Genomic DNA, 23262 nt, shown 5'->3' on the forward strand with positions numbered 1-23262 from the left:
ATTTGTCTATATATATATTTTGCTTCCCATAAATTATGTTCTACTCTTATAATAAATGAGCTAAAATGAAATGAAACAGATTTGAACAGATAAATTAGGGTGAGGAATGTCTTATTATTTCACAAGTCTGCTGAGTATTTCATTGAATACCAGAGTATATCTGACTATATCATTGTAGCAAATATTTGCATGATAACTTTACACAAATGATGTGGATTGTGTCATGGAACCATTACACAAATGATGCATATTGTGTTATGGCATCATTGTGCAAATGATGTAAATTTATGCAAATGATGAAGTATGCATCATTTGTGTAATAACATCATTATGTACACTGCAACAGAATGTTGTCCATTGAATGTGAAGCACAGAAAATCAACGATTCACATAATCCTTTACATAGTACATAAGAAGTACATAAAACATTTCAGGCACCTTTATTAGGATTATTCTTATACATCAACTAAGTATTTAATTAATGCCTCAATTTAAAAAAAAACAGTTGGGGCTTCTTGTAATTAAAACATAATTCTTATATACAGAAGAGATATCCCAAATAGTTTACATATGCAGTCCAACATAGTCATTTACAAGTGATACCTAGAACTGTACCAAGAAAATAATGGCTGATCTCTCCTTTTTAAAATAAAAACTAGCAGCTATATGAATTTGCATTTTGCCTTAAATTGAAATGGTATGAGAATTACATACAGGTCCTGTGCCTGACTCCCTCCCCCCGCCCCCGGCTGTTGGGTTTTTTGTTTGTTTGTTTGTTTTTTTGCCCCTCGCGTAGTGGAAAGATTGCTTAAACAAGTGATTTCTTCCTGAGCTGCTTTTCTCTGTAGGCAATGTTTCCCTAAAAAGTGGTGACCACAAGTTAACAAGCTCAGTTCTGGGACCTTAATTAGTTAATTAGAACCCTCTGGCTGACTGGTGCTGCTTTCTGAAACTTAATCAATTTCATACAGAAAGTTTTTGTTGTCAGACACGTGGAATTTGGTTGTAAATGTGCACATTTTTATTACCATCATAGTTGTGAATAGTCTCTAATCAAAGTAGTTGCTAAACAGGGAGTGGCAGTATAGGAAAATTACATGTTTATTGAGATACATAAAACTATGAATGTGAAACAATATTTTTACTGAGAGTTTAACCCAATAATATATTTACTTATACTTACATAGGATGGGAATAAAAGTAGAGTAGAAAACTCTATAACTGCCCTCAATACAAAGTAGTATTTCTAACTTTCTTTTCATGCATAAACATCTGGTAGTGGGAAGGACAGAAAGGGGTCAAGATTGCTCAATCTGTCTTCTTACTCAGAAAAATAACTATGTGTATTGTTTATTGGCAATTAAATAAATTTTAAATTTCTTCACTATGAGGAAAGGGAAAGCTTTTCCTATAAAAGAAGGGAAGATTTTTGTATTCCCATTACCAGTAGCAGGGGAAATATAGTAATGTTAAATTCATTTGCAGGGATGAAAATGGAAGCTTTATGGTTTCCTCAATTCTGCTCATAACTTCCTGCAACTTTCTGATCAGTTGATAAACTCAGCAGATCACATAGACTGCAGGTTCTGGATAATATAGTTGATACACACATGACTTATTATGGTGTCATGTAGAAAAAGAATGTTTTCATATTAATAATAGTGGAATGCAAACTCCCCCAAAGTAAATCCATATTTTCCTTCATATATCAGTGCAAATTATTTTCATCAGAATACTGCTATCATTACAATTTTGTTCTCAGTATAGTAAATACTCAGATATTGCATAAGCTACATTTATTCTGATTGTTTTCCTCTCACTGAATACAAAGCACAAAAATAAAACCCATGAAAAGATTTATACATTTCCACTTTTAGTTGCAAGTTCTCTAGCAAATGTAATTTCTGATAATTGTTTGAATTGTCTGAATCAGGTACTATTAAATGTTGTGCTTATTTCATGATCTGCCAATTATGCATTTGCCTCAACTTATCACCTTCAATAAATTGCTGCTTTGAAAAGACCTTGTCTGAACATCCTGCCAAAGTAATTGCAGTTCATTCTGCAATTTTTTAAAAAAAAAAAACAGAATTACTCAAGGGAACGTTTCTCATGCATAACTTTTGAGTCTGGATTGTTCCCTTAAATTTTCTCTCTCATCAAGAACATGGTTCAAGAACCTGGGCAACAAGCAGGAATATCATTCTTGTTCTTTCTCATCTCAGCCATGCTTAGTATATTAATTTGAAAAACACTTTGTGTCCTAAAGAAATTGCTGGGAATGGATTCTCATCAAAATTTAATGTGTGTTTCTCACAAACTATTTCATATGTATATGATAAAAATACAAACATATAAAGCAAGAAAAAGAAAAAAAAGCAAATCAAACCTAAAAATGCAAGAAAGGAAAAAACAAATAAAAATAGAAAAGAAAGAAAAAGATACAAAGAAAGCTTATAATCTTCTTTATAGTAGTTTTAAGTACAAAGATAATTTACTTACTCTATGGTTACAACGTAACTTCTTTTTATAATCTATCCTGTATAATCTCAAAAACATAAATTGTAAGATTTTTTTCTGTTTTACACAAGAATTCATAAGGTTTCCAGTTAACAATAACATAAATATTGTATTTCATGAAAGAAGACAATTTAACCATCTCAGGGAGTTCTATTATCTTCACCAAACATTCCTCCATTGTGGGTAATGGCAAAACTTTCCATCTTTTTGCATACAAAATAGTCTTGTGGCACTTATCATTTAAAATCCTCTGAATCAATGTATATATTTGAATCCAGAATATTCTTGCTATTTTACATGTCCACCAAACATGAGAGAACCTAAGCAGAGAAACAGAATGACCACAATCAGGCAAACAAATTAGAGGGAGTGGGAATGATTTCTGACTTCCTGTCATTCTCCCCATTGAATTTCCTTGTGGGAAGCTGGAAGAGGGAAGGGAGGGAGGAAGGGAGGAAGGGTTTCCTTCCTTCCTTTCCTGTTCCTCCCTCTCTTCCTTTTTCCCTTTTCCCAGCAGGCAAGTACTGCTGAGTGGGAAAAGAAGTGAGAGATTGTGCAAATAGCCAGGAGGCTGTCAGAGAATGTTGAAATGAGGATTACAATTTCTCCAAATTTCATTTCCATTAGCCCATTTGGTGTACTTTGGTTCCACATGTTTTGCTCTATGATGTACCATTTAGCCCAGTTAACGTACAGACCCAAGAGTTTTAATAGTATATAGATTTTTTGCTTATAGATTTTGCTGTTGAATTGTGAAGCTTTTGGTTCCCTGTGTGCAAACGGCGAGATATAAATTATTTAGATACAAAAATTAGTTTCAACAGCTCCAGTACCACCTTCATTAAGCAATTCTATATCAGTTAGAAAAGGAAATAATTAGACATACCATTATTATGATTAAAACAGAATATATAAAACATGGCATGTATGTCCCATCTTCACATTGTTTAAATGCCTGGATGTTCATTTCTTTTATGATATTTTAAAAGTAACATATGTTCAGGTTGATATGTAATGGAAATAATGTTTGATATCATTGTTCTTCAGTCTAAATCCAAATGATGGAAGTTGTAGTCAACGACTTCTAAGGTATAAAATTGGTTAACTCTGCTATAGGATTTTTCTGAGTTCCAACAACTTCTGAGCAACTTAATGTTCATGTACTCTCTTGTATTTATTTATATAAATGATATATTAATATTATATAAATATGATCAGGTATCATATTTGTTTAAAATATGTAATTATACAATCATTTTATCCAAATATGTATAGCTGATTACATTTTTGCCCAGGATTAAACTGGTATGATGAATGCAATCCTGTATTAATTTCCATTAAGGATATCACTAATTTAGTTAAGAAATGAAGGTATGATCAAGATTTTCTCTTCAGCAAAATCATTTTGATCTTACTGATATTACACACAGCATACTTTTAGTCTTTTGCAAACTGTCTTAACCTTGAGGAAGGACCTTTTCTTAAATCCTCACCCATTTGTTCTGAAATCTTTCTCAGATAAAATTTCTGCACCTCAAGTGCTTGTGATAAAGCTTTTTTAGCTATGGTATATGAAATTAGATTAGTAAAAGTTTTTGTGTGATCCTGTCATATGAGATGATATAATATCTGACAGTTCTAAAGAGCCAGGCTTGTCACTGAGGTATTCCATAGATATTTGTGTTTTTTCAGAAAAAGTTAAATAATTCAGTAATACATTTACAGTGTTTTAAAATATACAATTGAAAATTATATAAAAGTGAGAAAGTGCCTATTTTGAAAAGTGCAGTGAAGCTAGATTGATTCAAAAGTTTAATAAAATTAGAAGAATTCACTTCCATTTTATGAACCTCATATTATTTTATACAAATCAGCTGGCTGTTTTGGTTAGATTAGATTATTGGATTGTGTGATGGAGCCCTTTGATGGAGGATGTAACATTAGAGGTTGAGAAGGGTGAGGTTTCTGGAGGTAAGAAGCAGGCAACAACATCAAAGTGGTTATGAACTGGGGAAAGATACTTTGGAGAGAGATAGGACACAGGTTGTACTTAAGGAAAGTGATCTTGTGTTTTATACTGATTCTGCATTCTAGTCCTCTGAGCATGACCTAAGGCCCAGTCAACAGACCCTTAGTGGCACAAGCTTTTGACTGCTGCTGCTGCTGCTGTTGAGTACCGTATCAATCTGTAATAAGTCCTCCAAAATCCATGGCTGAATAGTGGATAACAGGGCTGACTTGGGATACTTTACTGAGATCTTGTTGGGTGGAGGTGGGTGTCCCTCTCAGAAATGTGTATTTGAGTTTTGAATGTGGCATTAATTGCACCTCCAAGGTAGAGACAATGGAAAGATTATAGTCACCTGTCAGATTCCATTTTTTTATAGATGCTGCCCCAGATGTGAAACCCTGCAGATTGGGTTGGGGTCTAGAGAATAGATGGCAGTACTTCTACTGTGACTGATATCCTATTTCATGGTAGTCCTCTACCCAGGCCACTTGATGCTGTGGCCAGGTTGGCAGAATATTTCTCCAGACTTATGGGAATATATGCCTTCCTTCAGTTCCTTTACTTTTTTAAAATTTATTGCTTATAAGTAAAACAGACATACAAAAATGTACATTAGTATTGTTTAAACCATATATTTTCATTAAAATGTTCTGCAAAATGAAAAAAGTTGCACGGGGTTTTTAATCTGTGTATGAAATCACACACACACCCCCCCGCCCTATTCACTCAGAGTCAGTTTCTTTACCAAAAATTCAACTGCAAATAAAAAAAAGAATTCCATTACTTTAACTAAAGAGTCAGTATGCTACTGGGGAGCACTTTCTCTATACAGGTGGTGATGAGTTAAGTGGTGAAAAGGGTTATTAAGCAGTATTTCTGGGAAGACCTAGAAGACTGGGAGTTACATTTAGGGGTTTAGAAGCCGAGTTAACAAGATTGAATGGCTAACGGGTCATGGAGTATAGACTATTTAACTCAACATGGGATCACTAGCTTCAGTGAAGCAAAAGAAAGTGAAAAAATGGCATCTTCTGTAAGATTCTTATAGGAGGGAAATACAAACAGACTAATATGCTGCTTATTTGCACAATATGGAACTAAAATTCTCTTTAAATTATATAATACTCCAGTTATAACACCTTTAAAATAGCATAATTATAATTTTGAGAATTTAGAATGGTGGAGCCATTCAATTACCTGCTTGAATGCTTCCCTTTAATGTTGATGCCCATCTAATGCTTAGGAGTGTTTGAAGCATACCAATTTCTGTTTGGCAAAACAAGAGTCAGAAAACAGGTGGAATGAGGAGATTACATGAAAGAAAAATAGAATGCTGGAAAAAGGATTTTAAAATCTTCTTAGACTGATCTTGACCAAAGGAGTTCAAGTAATCTCTTTTTGTAATCTCTATTAAAACAAACAAATCTGAAAACATTTCAGATAAATTCTAGAATATATCTTTTCATAAAAACAAAGCAAAAAATTAAAATTTATATTGTTAGATTTAAGTATATTGGTCATTCTTATACATTGATTCATTAGAAGTTTGTTAAAATGATACACATCTTTAAGAAGTCTCCCAAAGCCTCATGATAAGTTTTAAATAAGTTTCACCTGTGCGTAATAATATGTTTAATTTTGCAATATTTTTGTCATTATAGTGCTTAATCATTTTATAATTTAATTTCAGAATTTAATGTAAGTTTCATAGTGATTATGGTCCTTTAAATCAGGTCATTTCACAGCTAAATCATCAGCTTGCCACAGGGATGGAGCAAATGTTTTAGGCTAAACAAAAAGTGGATGTTTGTAAAATTGTTCACTATATTTTATGATATGGATATATTTTATGGCATGGGACATGAAGACATTCACTAATTCTCATTGTTATTATTAAACGTACAGATTATATTTTTTGAGATTTTTCAGAGTCTGCAATAAATAAAGTAAATAGTTAGCCCTACAGTACATACTGGAAACAGATTGTATAGAGTTACAGTATATGGAGCAAGTTTGTGACTCTTGAGGAAGATGACAGAATCCTCCAGTGCATGAGGAGGTTCTCAGAAGATCAAACTAGAAGATGTGACCTGTGGTGGAGCTAATGAGCTGGTATTTGCTTCTGTGTAAGTGTGGACTCATATTACATGTAAGCACACATTATAAAGAAAAAATCCTATTTAATGTATTTTATACAGATTGCATAGAACACACATAGCTTTTAAAATACTATATATTAAATATAGTAATAATAATAATAATAAAATTTCAAAAATATGGGTTATCACATTAAACAAAAAAAGAATAAGACCATTCAGTGCAAAAACTAGCCTAGAAAATAGCATATACAAAATAAGCTTTTAAAGCCTTTTAAAAGATGTATGAGTTGGATCAAACATAGCTCACTCTGAAGGTATCATTATCTATGAGCGCTTTAGAGGAAAAGACTCTTTCATCCACCACTGAATCACTGCCACCAGTGAGGCTATTTGTAAACAAGGTTTCTGGCCTGGCAGACTCTGATGAATATAGGTGCTCCTTTGATAGCTTTGGCTTTGTGCCTAGAAGCACATTTGCAACTGATATAGAATGAGAGACATTCTCTGTTGGCCATGATATACTTGAAATTATGGTTGGTCTATCTTTGGCAGATCAAATCAACCACTTCAGGTAGAAAAAAGGTATAGATACCATTTTAAATCTTCAAATCTTGCTTAGAATCAAGTAGTATGGTTTGGAATTTTTTTGTTTGTTTGCTTGCTTGTTCTTGTTGCTGTTTTGGTTTCTCTGAGTCAGTCTTTAACTCCTGGAAACTGCTTGCACAAATCCCTGCAATTTTCTTGGCAAGTCTTTTCAAAAGTGATTTGCCATTCCTAAGACTGAGAGAAAGTGACTGGTCTAAAATCACTTCAGCCGGCCAAAGTGGGACTAGAACTCAGGGTCTCCAAGTTTCTAGCTTGAAGCCTTAACCATGACACCAAACTGACATAGAATCAAGTTAGCATGCAATTATTAATAACGACCTGTGACCTGTCGGATCATTGATTCATGGATATTTTACAGATTCCTTAAGGCCTTCAACAACGTATTGCCTTCACTGCAAAAGTTTTTAAAAATTCAGGAAGATATTCAGAGATCTATTTGCCTTAAAATAGCCCATATTTAACTGTATAATGCAGTCAAATATCAGGACATGTTTTATGACATTTTCTATTACGTCATAAAATGCTTTATGTTGATAAAATATTATGGGACTAACTATCTGACATCAACTAAGAGATAAACTCTGCACCTAATAGATTCCTGACAAACCTAGCATACAACTTTGTCCCCCAAGAGGTAGAGAAAGGAACTAGAAGGTCAGCCATACCAGACTTAATTCTTACTAACAAAGATAAGATGATAGAAGACATTAAAGTTACAGGAACAGAAAATAATAATAATAATAATAATAATAATAATAATAATAATAATAATAATAATAGTAGTAGTAGTAGTAGTAGTAGTAGTAGTAGTAGTAGTAATAATAATAATAATAATAATAATAATAATAATAATAATAATAATAATAGCTTGGAAGAGACCTTGGAGGTCATCCAGTCCAACCCCCTGCTCGGGCAGGAAACCCTATACCATTTCAGACAAATGGCTGTCCAGTCTCTTCTTAAAAACTTCAGTGTTGGAGCATTCATCACTTCTGGAGGCAGGTTGTTCCACTGGTTAATTGTTCTAACTGTCAGGAAGTTTCTCCTTAGTTCTAGGTTGCTTCTCTCCTTGATTAGTTTCCATCTGTTGCTTCTTGTCCTGCCTTCAGGCGCTTTGGAGAATAGCTTGACTCCCTCTTCTTTGTGGCACCCCCTGAGATATTGGAACACTGCTATCATGTCCCCCCTTGCCCTTCTCTTCATTAAACTAGACATACTCAATTCCAGCTTATCTCTGAAAGACAAAAAGCAGAAGTACAAAAAGTGAAGGAAATGATTGGTCCATTAATGGGATAAAATAGCAAGAAGGTGACCAGCAGTAGGGAGAAAGAAGTACTGCTTAACTTATTTTGTACTGTCTTCACACAAAAGAAAAAAAAAAACAGTCCAACCTATCAAAGAAATACTGTAAAATGCAGATTAGGAATGCAAGTCAAATAAGCAAAAAAATGGTAAGAGAACACTATTTATCGTAGACAAGTTCAAATGATCAGGACTACCCTAGATATTAACATGAGTTGCACAGCTCCTTAGTGTGTACCCTTGTGCAGTCATACTTTAGTATCTTTGTTTCTGCCTTCATTGGGTTAAGCCCTGTGCATTTGAGCAAGATTAAAGAAACAAGAACAGATTTTAATAATGTATTTTTAATGCTAGACTGGAGTAAATACAAAATCCTGGAAATGGAAGGGGAATTTCTTATTTACAGGGAGTTAATTAAGGTACAATCTCTTTGAATAATTTCAAATGCTTCATCCTAGGTTTATTTTCACCATTTATGAGATAATTTACAGATTGGCCCTCAGAAATTAATTTACCTTCTCAGTTGCTGGGGTAAAATGCTGGTTTCAGCCATAAAAAAAGAGAAAAAGAAGATGGAGAAATATTGTCACTAAACCTGTGCCTCTGGAACCGTGACTGTTTTGGAATCACGTGCAGGAAGTTGGTATCTTCAGAGAGACTTCACTTCTTGTATGCTGGACTTTTGGATTAAGCATTTATTTCCTGGCCTGAAAGAGAGAAGGGGAATAAAGATTTTGGGGTATAGAGAAATGAAGAACAAGACAGAATGACACGTTTCTCCCAAATACCGAGGCAGATTATGACCAAAGGAAGTGGCTGCCTGCAAAAGGATGCTTGCAAACCTCAAGGAAGCCTTAGTCTGGGAAGAGGTGAGCAGAAGGCCCAGGGGGAGATGCATCCTGCAGCATCAATGTAGAGGGAAGACTATCAAGAATTCCAAAAAAAGAGCACAGATTTTAAGACTGCACCAGCCTAAATTAGCCAATTCCTTATTCCTCAGGGAAAAACTCAGGGAAACAAAGGAGGAGAAAGGGGGAAAATTGTAACTAAGCAATGGAATGGGTGGTTGCTAGCAAATAGCTCTGGGAGAGAGGGAGTAAAAGGTCAAGCCTTTCAAGTAATAGGATAAATGCCTTCTACTGGGAGGATTGTGTAGTTCAGTTTTTCTCCAAATTTCTATAAATATACAATATTTGTACATACATAGTAGAAACAAAAAAAGCATCCATGGTATCTATTTGTGAAGCAAATGTTCCATTGAAAGTCTCACTCACCCAGTGCCCTCAGTCACACTAGGACATTGATTTGTCCCTATTTCCCTTACTCCTTCTTTCCTACTCTGGTCCTCCATATGCTGTTGTTCTACTCATCATCCAAACTTGGAATTGCATCATTATTCCATTACATTTTACCCTAATATTATGCTTCAAATTTTGAGTTCCATGCATCTCCTTCTAAATATATACAATATAATATTGCAATTATAATGCCAATAGGATGCTGGGATGAAAATAGATTGCATGTAAAGTTATTCAAATGCTCAAACCAAAAGATTTAAATATGGCTTTACAAATTTACCATGCTAAAAATCAGCAACATAGTTGCAACCTCATACTCTTTAGTTGTATTGTTAAGCATAGCAAAAATAGAGGGGCAAAGGAGAAAACAAACTATACCATAACATAAGAACCAGATATCACAAACAACACATTCTAGTTACTAGGTGAAATTAAATGGAATAAGGCACCCAGAAGAATCATAATCTTAGAAAGGACAAACCAATAGATTTTCACATTAGAAGTTGTAATGAACTAAATTAAGGCTCTGGGGAGTTCAACATAAGTATTAGGCCAACATTTAATACAATCTTGTTCATTTCTAAGTTCCATGTCAAAATGCTTTCCTAGACTTTTTTTGGTACCTCTTGGGGACAAATCTCTATGCACTCTTGCTGCAATATCGCTAATAGGGTATTTCATCAGTAATGGTGGCCTCTTAATGCATTTTTCTAGAGGGAACAGAACACTTAGAATACAAGCTGGCCTCTTCCTCTTTATTGATACCATTAGCAATGTGAAATTACAGTCCACAGTTCTTTAATTAAAATTAATTCCTAGTAATTTGGGACTTCAAACTGTTGTGGGATTCTAAGCTGAGTCAAACCAAAGAAACCTGGAAATGAATCTGGGAATCTGGCTGAACTGTGAGTGGCCATCTTTAACTCAACACGACAATACTTTTTTTCTGTAACGGAACTCAAGCCAGAAGAGCATTCTAATTTGAAACATTGATTGCAATCATAGAAGTGGCTACTGTACATAATAGCTACTCAAAATTCCCCTTTGTGCTCTACTGATGTGACCCAATTTATAAAATGGTAGGCACCGATGCACTAAAGAGTGGCACATTTACAGGATCAGCTGCTGGGGATGTTGGCTGCTTTCTATTTCTGTTGCTCTTTTGAAAAACCTTAACTTTCTCCCTTTTGCCTAGATAGCCTGTGTTCTTTTATTTCTTTTCTATAAAGAATAAGTAAAGTTTTTAGATTTCATCTGCCTGTCCAAAATTTCAAACCTGTTTAGCCAGTTCATCTACCTATAATAAGAGTAGTGAACTTGAATAATGTACGAATCATGAAAAGGCACTACCCAGATTTTTTTTTTATCAATTGGTGTCAGAAACTGCCTGGACTATAGACCCTGTAGTTTTCTTGGCAAGGTTTTTCAAAAGTGGTTTGCTATTGCCTCCTTTCTAGGGCTGATAAAAAGTGACTAGTTAAAGGTCATGCAGCCTAAGGTAAGACTAGAACTCCTAGGGTCTTCATTTCTAGCCATACACTTTAACCATTATACCAAACGGGCTCTCAAATTATAATTGCAGGCTGCTATATGGAATCTTTGATAAATGAACCTCAAAAGAGATGCAGTTTAACATCTGAAATTATAAACATAAGCTAAGACTGGCTAATGTAACAATTCAAATATATAGAAACAGATTCCTCAGGATCTATTGATTTAAAAAGATATTTTATGGAAAGAATGGAATCATAATATTTAATATGGGATGGTAAACATGGTAATTACTATGTTTGTAACTGCTACAAGATCAGAAGCTGCTTCTTTAGATATCTTTCTTCTTGCTTATTTATTATTCTTCACTTTTTTCTTTTATCCTTTTATCTTTTTTCTATTTCTTCTTCCATGTTTCTATAGTTTTTTTAAAACTTTATAAAATGTTTTAATATGCCAGGTTTTTATATGATCTATGTAGTTCAGAAAGTACATGCCATTTGCAAAGATGTCAAGTTCATTAAATTAGGTAGCCAAAATACAACATTTATTTTTCCCCTATTTATTTAACTTTTTCATGAATGTGTATAGTTCTCACATATCTATTTCATTTTTATTTCTTTACATGGTTTTCCATTTCTTGAGAAGAGGTTTGCCTAGCTGAATTACTTGATTATGCTGCCTTCTAGTGGTTATATGAAATAATTCATTTATAAAAAGATGCTTGAGATTTTCTTATTTGAAGAAAGTAAAATTGTATTATTGAAAGTTTGACAGATTATTCTTTCTGTGATTGTTGGAATAAATTTCTGTTTTGTATCTTTTTTTACTATATTTCAAAATTTACTGTCACATTGAGTGTGATCACCATTCCCTTAATAAGTTAAGACTTTTGGTATTTTTCACCTAGAGATGAGTCTGCTCCAAGCAACCAATTAGAATTAGTACTGGTCTTTGCCACAACTGAAAGAGAAAGTGGCAAAAGGATTACAAGTCTGCAGATTTTGATGCACCACCTATAGCCATCTGATGCAGCTATTACAAATAGTCCTTGCTGTAGCAAGGTAAATCCAGGTTACAAATACCAGCATTCCAAACCAATCATGGTATGACCCTGAGAGCCTGGATGCCAGAAGACAGTTGGTTACCTGCTTTTAAAAAATATAGAGAAGACCCTACTTCATACACTCCCAAGATGAAACATGAAAAGGCCATATAAAAGTCTAATTCAATAAAGACAAAGCAGATAGCAGCATGACAGGTGCGGCATGTCCCATGCTCCCTTTTTGGCATCATAATTTTATCCATATTTCCACTAGACCATATTGAGCTCTGTACTTAATATCAGCTGCCAAATGGAAAGACAATTTTTGGACACTATTATGTGGTAGATGATATACTTACATTTGACATCAAATTCAATATAACTGACGGTTCATATGCTTAGTGCCCCCCACTATATGCACTGAAGTTGCAGATCAAATCAAACAGCACAGCACAGGGAAGGCACCAGAAATAGATTTTATTATAGCTGAGGTTCTTCAAAATAATTTGGACTGATGGACTTTGGTATTTGCCTCTGTTTACATAGCAATGATTCCCAAAGATTGTGACCATGTCCTAATAATTCCTATTTACAATAAAGGTAATTGGACTTTTCCAGTTAACTACTACCCTATCAGTTTACTAGCATTATCAGGAAAATACAGTATATGCCAAATACTTATTCGTAATATTTCAAGACTGCTTATATCTATAGAACATGTTAGCCAGGAAATAAGCTATATTTAGAAGTAGTCATTACTTTTGGTCATGCTCTGAGTTTGCAACACTTGACTGAGAAATAGACTTCAAAACTATATGTGAAGGTATATACAATCTTCATAGATCCTGAGCAGCTTTTTTCTTAATCACCCACTCTAATCTTTGATGTAAACTCCAAAATTCTACTACAGACAGAATTCTTCTGCTTCCCTACTAACTATACGACAATTCAACTATAATGGTCAGGTGTAGCTCTAAGGATTATTGGACAAAGGAAATCCCTGTTATCAAAGGACTTTAGCTGGTATGCATTCTGGCACTTTCATTATTCAATTATTATATTAATCATATAATAGCCAAGATAAATAACCTTTCACATTATCCCTGAAACTAGCAACGAAACATATAGCAATGCTTTTATATGCAAACGATGTAGTATTACTCTCTTAGGCCCACACTGGCTTTAAAAGAGCTTTGCAAGCATTACAAGCCTGGCTGAATGCCCAAGAAATTAACTACAATAAAACCAAAGTGCTGGTGTTCATGAAATGTCCTATAATGCACACCTGTTAATTAAATAATCCCGTTGAGCAGGACAGGTCATTCAAGTATCTTGGCATTGCATTTCATGCCACAACTATGTGTAGGCTATATATGAAATATGTAATTTAAAAAGCCCAAAGATCTGTCCCAACTTTTCAAACATTATTTTATACTAAAGAGGCATCATATATTTTTGCTGCATTCAGCCCAAGACTGGGTACAATTCTTGTTTGGGCTCAGATAGGTGCATATGATTCTTTTGTCCCTTTGGAAAGGGCAGAAACTAAGCTCCTCGGGACTTCATTCCGGGTCCTATGTTGCATTTTGAATGTGATCCTATCATGAGGCTGTGTTACAAGACTGAATTCCCTGCTGGAAACACATTTTCATATATTAGACTCAATGGCTTATTTCCCCTGCAGGTCTAATTCCCTTGTTCTTTTCTGGAAAAAAAATGGTTTCCCTTGGGTCAAGATGATACATAAATAACTGGAACTTCTATGGGTTTTTTTTATCTCAGGTGTGCATGTTGGGCAAGAATACATACATAACAGAAGCAATCAAGCAATGCCTTAAGTACATTAATATTCAAATAAACCGGATACCCCTGCCCAGACAGGTAGATCTTGTACTCTTTATAGATCAGCCAGATATCTTAATCAAATTACTGTTCCCAAATTAAGAAGTTCCTTAACCTTGACATAGTTCAATGTACTTTCATCAGTAATCTTACGAAATATAGACGAATCCCATTTAAATTCAGACTTTGCCCTTGTGATGAAGTCATAAAAACTGCCAAACATGTTTTACTATACTGTCCCTTTTACATTGACACAATGTGGATGTGAGACATAATTTTCTCTTAAGAATCAATATGTTCCAACTTCCCGTTCCGGATCGTGGCGTATGCAGCCGTTTTCCCTCCACTGGTAGATTCCTAATTGGGTCGAAAAGTCACCCTCGAAGGGCGACCACCACTGAGGAGGCCCTCGTCTGACTGCGGAAGGGCGGCAGCTCCTTCCGTGGTCCGAGCCAGCTCCTTAGGGCCGATGGAGAAAGGATCAGCCAGTAAAATGGCCAATCACCTAGCCTCATCAGCCAAAGGTCAGAAGAACAGCTAAGCATAAAGAACAACCATGGAGAATCTGGGTAAGACCTTTCCTTCCCTCTCTTTGCCCTAATTACTTTTCTGTAAAAAGCTTCTGAACTACTTCCCTGCCTTGAGAGAGCGGCATCCATGTACTTGGGGAAAAGAGCTCTGGAAACAAAAGAAATAAAATAGCTAATTTTTTATTGACTATTTAATTTTTTGGATACCTAGGGGCCCTGGAAAAAATTCTATTATAGAACATTATTATTATTCTACTTATTATGCTGGAGATACTTGTTTTTCCTCCTATGTTTTTCTAATGAGATAAAATTTTATTAACCGGAAAAAAGACTTTACAGTCTACTGAGGACATCTTGTGGCGAAAATTGTTATTGCAATTGTATTCTCTTTTGCTGTTTGAAGATGGATTTGACCTTCAAATCACAATAAAAGGGAAAAGATAAAGGACTTGAAACAGCTGGGTGGTGAATTTGTCTACTAGAAATTTTGGAGGTGGGTATTTGTTGACTCTTACTAAATATAGCCTTCACTAAAAGACCAAAAGACTATTTCACCACTGAAATGGAGGAATCTTACCCACAGCTTGATTATGAACTTATCTTGGAAAAATTCTTGGAAGCTACGGAGTACATGAAATCTTGGAGAAAAATTAAAGGTGATATTTCAGAACCACAAATTGATTCTCAAATTTTAATGGATCAAGCTATAGGCCAAGGAACAACAGAGGAGGAACAGAGTAACTCTAAAGAGGCCTGTACACAACAACATATACAACTTAAGGAGATGGAGGAACCATATCTACAACTTAACTATCAACTTATACTGGGAGTAATTGCCGAAACTACTGAGCAAATCAATCTTAGAAAAACTCTTGTTCTAAAACCTCAAACTGATTTTTTGACTTCAATTGATTATACTATAAGACAAGAAACAACAGAAAAGGGATCAATCAATATAGAAGAGGATATTACACAACCCCATACACAATTTATGGAGAATTTTGATGACCAAAGAATGGCTTTAACTGAGATACCTGAAATGTCAAAAACAACAGGAAATGATATCCAGACACAAGTTACTGAAAACTGTGATAACGTGGATAATCAATTAGTAATTACAACATGGAATAAAATCAATTACATCATTCAGATGACACTTTTTCAAACTTTGACCAGTCTGAAGTGTCGAGAAATACCTCTATTGAAATATTGAGGTTTGATGACCCAGAAACTTTACTATGGAAACCGGTTTGGAACAGAAAGAAAGCCAGAGTTAGATTTAAAAACGTGACTTAAAATTTCACTTAATGGGTTAAAAAGGCCTTAGAGATCTGGATTGATTTAATAACTAATGGAGTATGTAAATTCTGTAAGAGGATATCTTTGGTAATAATATTTTGTTTTAGATATGATAATTATTTGGAGGAGTAAACTTTACCTAATGGGTTAAAAAGACTTTATAGACATAGATTTTGATAGACTATATATCTAAAATAGAGTAGAAATGCATTTTTTGGACTGACATTTTTACTTTAAGTAAAGACATTTAGTTTTTAATGGAAGGAGAATAAGAGGAATTTGTGACAAGAGAAGAAATGGTATTAATAAATGATTTATTAGATTAAGAAATAGATTATATGTGGAAAATATAAGAATCTTATTGTTGGAATAATATATTCATTTTAGATATAATTATTATGTTAGGGAAAAAGGGAAATGAGGGATACCTGAAGTGTCAATAATATGTTTATTTAAGGCTAATTGGAATATGGTAATTGTAAATTAGTAAAGCTTAAAAACAGGATTTGGATTTTTATAGCTGAAATGTGATTGATGACTGACTTGATTGATCAAACTTTATTCAGAAATGTATTAATTTGAATACACAATATTATATGAGAGAAATAGAGAGGGAACTTTTAATGAATTAACCTGAGCTATATATGTATAATTTTGTTTTTGGATGATTGATGTCCCCATCACCACAGTGTTTCTTAAGCACCTTGATGTAAAAACTAAAAAACCAATAAAACTTGTTTTTTTAAAAAAAGAATCAATATATTCCTTAGCAAATATATTTCTATCAGTCAAGAAAACTTGTCCCAAAGTTGCTTTTTCACAAGACAACTGGACTTTCTTGTTCAGTTGCCTCATGAAAAAGCATCTTTGGGACAACTATGACCTGGATGACTGAGAATCTCCATAGACATCAAGAAAACTTGTTTGTTCTTAATAAGAGCTGTAACAAAACTTATTTCATTGTCATATTTGTTGTATTCTTATGCTTATACATAATAAATTGGTTGGTGGAGGTATTTTTTTCGTATCCTACCATGTTATTACTGGCTATAAAGTTTTGCCACCAAAGGTATAAAGCATCTTTGATGGAGTTGAGTTTGTGTGAGTGTGTATCAGATTACACAAAGAAAAGTAAGCAGGTTTCATTATGTGACCATTTATAATATTTAAGGAAGGAATAAATGAACAGTCTTTTAAAAATGTTATTTATTAAAATACGCAAAAAGAAAAGAAATACTAAAGTAAAACATAATAAAATTGTGGAGAATAAGAAAAAAAAGAATTAAATTGTATGTTTTAAATTGCATGTATAAATGACTCCATTTTAAATAACAGATTGACTATACTGAAAATATATTACTTTAGCCAGACTTTTTCTCTGGTAAGTAAATGGTAAGTAAATATACTACATCTAAAAATTAACCCTGAGAGTACCAAAATATTTAAACTGAACTTAACCATTTTAAAAAAGAAATGCAACCTTTGCATGCTAGCTACAATTCTTCATACTTCATTAAAGATACAATCAAATTGTTCCTAGCAGAAGTGTAATTGTTAAGAAATCTGAATATTTTATATCCAGCAAGAATATTTCACTATTTCCTTTATTGGAAATTTATACACAACTTTTAACCTTTAAAAATCCCTGTTGAAAAATATAACACTTAATTTCTCTTCACTATTCTAATAGGACACAGCTACAAATGATGTTAAAGTGCTCTTAATTGCATCACATCCCTTTGAGAAATAACACATTATAAGGAAAGAATAATCATAATCTCATATGAAAACAATATTGATGTAAAATAACTTTGTAAAGGTGGCTTGGGGAAATGTTGAAAAAGCAGGTCTACTTGTGTTATTTGACTAACATATCATTTTTAGTATTTAATCCTCTTTATTTTTCCAGCCAATGCATTCTAAAGGAAAGACTATCAAACCATCATTCTCCTTTTATTACACATATGCACATTTCCTCTTGCGAAAGACAGTCATAATGTGATATTTATTTTTCTATAATAAAAGCTTAAAATATAGATGTGCAAGTAAATTATTTAATGTTTCATCATAACTGGAATGATTAAAGTAAAACAGCTAAAATCAATTGGCAACTAGACTAATGAGATCTCTTTTGTCCTATTAGTCTGTGTTATAAAATGTTAGAAGTCAACATTTTCAAAATATTTTATGAAGCCAAAAAATAAACTAGCATTTAATTCAAAGCACTAGAAAATCAAGGAATATAAACAAGTGTATCATTTGTTCCAAGATTACTTACCAATTATAGGCTTATAAAGGTAATAAAAAGAGAATAGATGTCAGAAGGTGAAACAAAATATAAATTCATTTGAATTAGGCCAGTTCAGTATGTATTTGTGTTTTACTGGATGCATTTTCTTTTTTCTTCTTCTTCTTTTTCCTTCTAATATTTACCCAGCCATAAAACTTCAGTTCATAGCAATGGAGGTTCACAGATCGTTAAAATAACAATTCAGGGAAAAAGAGATGCAATATCAATAAAAAGAGAACCGGATATGCAGAAACAAAAGCAACAAAACAATATGGCCATATTCTGTGTTTTCAGTTTAAATTGCTGTAGAACAATAGTAATCCATGTAAAGCTGTAATATGCACAGATGCATGTAAAGTTTGTATGATATGGGATAATATTTCTTATCTCATCTTATGAATGTAAAAAATATATGATGAAATCTGGTATTCTAGGGGCAAGGATATCAGTGCCTGCTAAAACTCTTCATGGCTGTAAGTTTTAGCTTCCTGGTGGCTTACCAGCACATCAAAGAACTGCCGTAATTTTAAACAACTTGTTAATAGAACTTCAAAGAGTGAAAAGGAAAGTTTGAAATATGTGGTTTTAAATGAAAAACCAAAATGATAGACCTAAAATGATTGAAGAAAACCAGAACTCTTTCTTCTCTTCCTCTTGAATGATGCCATGTGCATTCTAGCATCACATTGCTATGAGTATCTCTGTGTCTAGGTTTCTTCTTGGACTGGTTCATTTGGAGAAGCATTTTGTTTCATGACATATTATGAAGGGATTTAGAATGGAATAACCCCATGTATCTTGTAATACCTCAATTGGTTCTCAGTTCATTGATTATATATTGACAGGTGGAACAAATTCTATCATGCCAAAATATAGCAAGTGAGTAATCAATTGAGCAAATATCCTTGAAATAAAGGAAAAGACTTTAAACATTCTAATCAGTATCAATCTTCACGGAGATTCTGTGAACCATTACTTGACTTTTCCAGGTTAGAAAGCTTTGTTTTTATTATGAACAAGCAATTATATTTTTATCACACATGGCATAATGCAGTGAGAAGATACAGAAGAAGCAAAAAGTACTTCTTAGTATATAATGTTCTATGACAACATTAATGGATGACTGTGTTTCCTCAAACCCTTAAAGAAAGCAGAAGTGAACAAGAGAATTATCACATTTAGAAAGACAAATTGGAATGCCTCAAGGAAAAGGAGGAATGGTGGAAGAGTTAAGTGGTAATTTTAAAAGTTGCACTTTTAAAATTAAAATATTAGTAAGCAGAACCACCAAAAGCAGAAATAAAAAAAAACCTGGGACATTTATCAAGATGACAAAAAAATGAAGAGGAATGATATATAGTTACAAAAATGTACAAAATGAGTTTAATGAGTGTTGATTGTTGAATTAAATAAATGTCTCAGAGCATCAGGATGAGTTAAGCAATTAGGAAATGGACAATTAGAAGTAATTGGAATGATGCTTTAATAAGTTCAGCTGGAAGCTAGGAAAGAAAAGAAACCTTCAACAAATTAACGAAATCTGTCTGCTACCTTCTCTCCCCCATGCTTACTTGGTTTACTTGACAGGCCATGAACTTAAAAGGCTATTACATTACTTGGGTAGAAATAATTCAGATTCTACAAAAAGGTATTTATTACTAAGAGCAGCAGAAGAAGAAGCACAATGGCAGGAAAACCACATGCTTGCAAGAAGACTTAAATGAGATTCGTTGAAGAAAATTAGGAACAAGGTAAACATAAGTTGACCTTTGAACTGAACTTAAGGAGTAGCATGCAGTGACATCAGCCCAGGGTAAAATGTCTAATTCCATTAATTTACTGGTCATGGTGCCTAGAAGGGTGAAGTGGAAGTATAATGCTACTGAAATGTTGATAAACTCTCAGCGCAAAGCAAACATGCACATTCTATCCAACCGATAGAAAGGACCAATACATTTTTTGTCTCTTCCTTCAGATTGCTTAGCTTTGTGCCTTCAAGTACAACAAAGTACTTTAGCCATTCAAAATAAATTGAGTTGAGACAGGATGCTAAAGGAATGGGAATAAACTCCCTCTGAGATAGTGCTTGGAATTCTTAGTTAGCCCAAAACTTCCTAACAATTCAACTTTTATAACACAGAATTGATAACTCTGGGAAGCTTGCAAGGCTGACAGTTGCCTGTACTTCCCAACCAAATACATTCTTTATCTATTCCCCCCCCCCCAACCAATTTTCTGCTGTAAGAAAAAAAATTAAAGAAAAAGTGGAAAAACTTAATGTGGTTATTAACAGAAAACGGCACTATCTGGACAATACCTTGACTTGAAATTTTATGAGTTAGAGTGGGAGAGGCACACCGAAAAGCATTGCAAAACTGCTCTGAAGCATTTTTCTCACATCATATACCTAACCATTTCAAGTAACACAAACAAAGACTGATTTTAGGTTCCGCCTCAATGATGTGAGTTCATTAACTTTTTATTTTCTGATCCTCCTAATACTACTATTATCACTTCAACCATCACCTTCCCCAAAATCAAGTAAACTATTTTTCATTAGTTCTATTTACTGATTTCTTCCATGAAAGCACAGTGCTTCGCCACACAGAGACCAATGGAAGAACCTATTTAGAGAGGCACTAAGCTTCTATCAACATTCTTTTTTGCAATTTTGACCATATATCTTAGACTGGAAAACTTTTTCTTTGCTTTATCTTGCTGCTTTTCCAGTATAAAATATTGATTTCCTACTCATTTTGATCCGATGCAGCTGTCTGTTCAATAGACTTTATCGATGTGAATAGGGTTTTCATCTAAGCAAGAGTGGGAATCTTTTGGCTGGAGAGTTCCTAGTACTACCAATAAAAATTACTGAAGAGCTATTTTTCCTTTCCCTTCCCTCCTTAAGTGACTACTTATGTCAGGAAGAAAATGGTAAAAAGCAGACAGTAGAAACAACAGTATAGTTCTGGTAGAATTCTATGTCATCTGGTCCATTTCCTGAAAAGTCTATTTGAGAAGAAAAAAAAATTACTCATCTAAAAATGTCATCTGTAGTCAGTCTGAATCTGTTACTTTTGCACAATACTAAACTATTCCTTTAAAATACACGTCCCATTATATTTTCACATTTTCCTATGCATATTCATATTGTGATACATGTATTTGATTTCTTTCTTTCTTTCTTTCTTTCTTTCTTTCTTTCTTTCTTTTCTTTTCTTTCAACAGGCATCAGCAAAATGTTAAACACCAAAAGAAACTAAAAAGAAACAACACCTACAAAGACTGTTGATGTAGACATTCCTCAAATATAACTGCTTTACAGCTAAGTTGAAGTGCATTTATATATCCTCTGGCTGAACTAAAGTGATGTGTAAAAGACTTTTTAAAATTTTTAATTTGAATTTCATACAGGCCATATCAACACATACCAATTCAATTATGACAGCATATCAAAGAAAAGTCCAAACAGAAAAGAACTCTGGGGAAAGCTTAACTGTAGTGAACATTTGAATCATAGACAATATGCTTGTTGCCTTATTAAAGAGACAGGCAATCCCAATTGGCAGGCACTGGACATCCGGGATTTGAGATGGTGGCCTATTTCCTTCCATTATTAATTTTGTGCCTGAGGGCAGGTGCCAAAAGTGCTCATTTCTTATCTCAGTTCCTGATGCCACTTTGACTGTCAGGGAGACAGCGGGAGGGGTGTTTTTTTAAAAAAAAATGAAACTAGCCATCTTAAAGAAATACTGTGCCACTCTGTCATTTTTAAATTGACAGCTTTTTACAGTCCAATTTCCCTGAGAAAAAGAAAAGAATTTTCATTTTCACCTCCCACTGCTACCTTGACAGGGAAAGACATTCACCTGTGCTTGAATGCCTGAGGGAAGCAAAAATGTAAAACTGTGTCACAATGTTTTTTAAGTGGACTTGTTTGGCCTCAGGAAATATAAAATGTTTTGGAACTGGTAGGACTTGAACCTCAATGGGCTGGGGGTGAACAATGGAAACACACATACACATTGTAATGTGCTAGGAAGACATTCCATTCTGTCACATCAATTAAACTAGAGTAATACAAAAAGATAAAATATGTATATTAGTCTAAAATGAGAAAAGGAAAAAAAGTTTGTGGAATAGGTCTTTACCAGAAACTTGTAATTAAACTCAGATTTCATTGAGTGCACATAAATTCATGACAGCCGAAAGAATAATGAATTAAAAAAAGCTTTCTCTCTTGAATGCAAAGCAAATTTATTTCTATAACTGTACGAAAACAGGATGTTTGGTCAATAAAATTATCTATCTTGAGAAATTTCCAGCTGAGATCCAGATACACTTGATACACATCTCAGGAGATGTCTTAAGAACTGATGAAGAGTGAAGGGCAGGAGCTACTAAGACAAAGAAGCCAATGTGAAGAGAAACATTTGCCTTATGTTTTCTCTTGGATGGCAAGTTCTGCATTCCATAATTCTTCCTGCCCAGCTAATCTGTTTTGGGAATACAGTACTATTTCATACCATGTTGTCTTTGCATTCAAAATATATGTAACACTTTTAACATGTACTTCTCATATTTAATAAATAAGAAGTTATGTGAGGGTGAAGGTTCGTTCTCCAAGCTTGTGGATTGGTTTTCGAGTGTTTCGTTACCAGGCTAGGTAATATTTTCAGCAGAGTTTAGGGGATGTCAGTGTCAGTGTTCTGTTTATAAGGGCTTCAGATGTGGGTGTGTCAAGTGAGGATCTTGTGATGAGTCAGGTATGAGTCACCAGTGAGAGGCTTGTCTTGTGAAGAGCCTCACTTGACACACCCACACCTGAAGCCCTTATAAACAGCACTGACACTGACATCCCCTAAACTCTGCTGAAGATGTTACCTAGCCTGGTAATGAAACATTTGGAAACCAACCCACAAACTCGGA

General features: G+C 34.0%; 1 long non-coding RNA gene across 1 annotated transcript; it reads right to left on the minus strand.

Moving 5' to 3' along the window:
• Window positions 1-417: 417 nt before the first annotated feature.
• On the minus strand, window positions 418-8050 carry LOC120297708. The gene is made up of 2 exons (XR_005553864.1): window positions 5729-8050; window positions 418-2840 (listed from the first exon to the last, which is right to left on the minus strand). It is a non-coding gene; the product is annotated as an uncharacterized LOC120297708 (long non-coding RNA).
• Window positions 8051-23262: the final 15212 nt, after the last annotated feature.

The sequence above is a fragment of the Crotalus tigris genome, unplaced genomic scaffold, assembly GCF_016545835.1.
Source record: "Crotalus tigris isolate CLP2741 ecotype Arizona unplaced genomic scaffold, ASM1654583v1 scf7180000023675.2660513, whole genome shotgun sequence".
Classification (NCBI taxonomy): domain Eukaryota; kingdom Metazoa; phylum Chordata; class Lepidosauria; order Squamata; family Viperidae; genus Crotalus; species Crotalus tigris.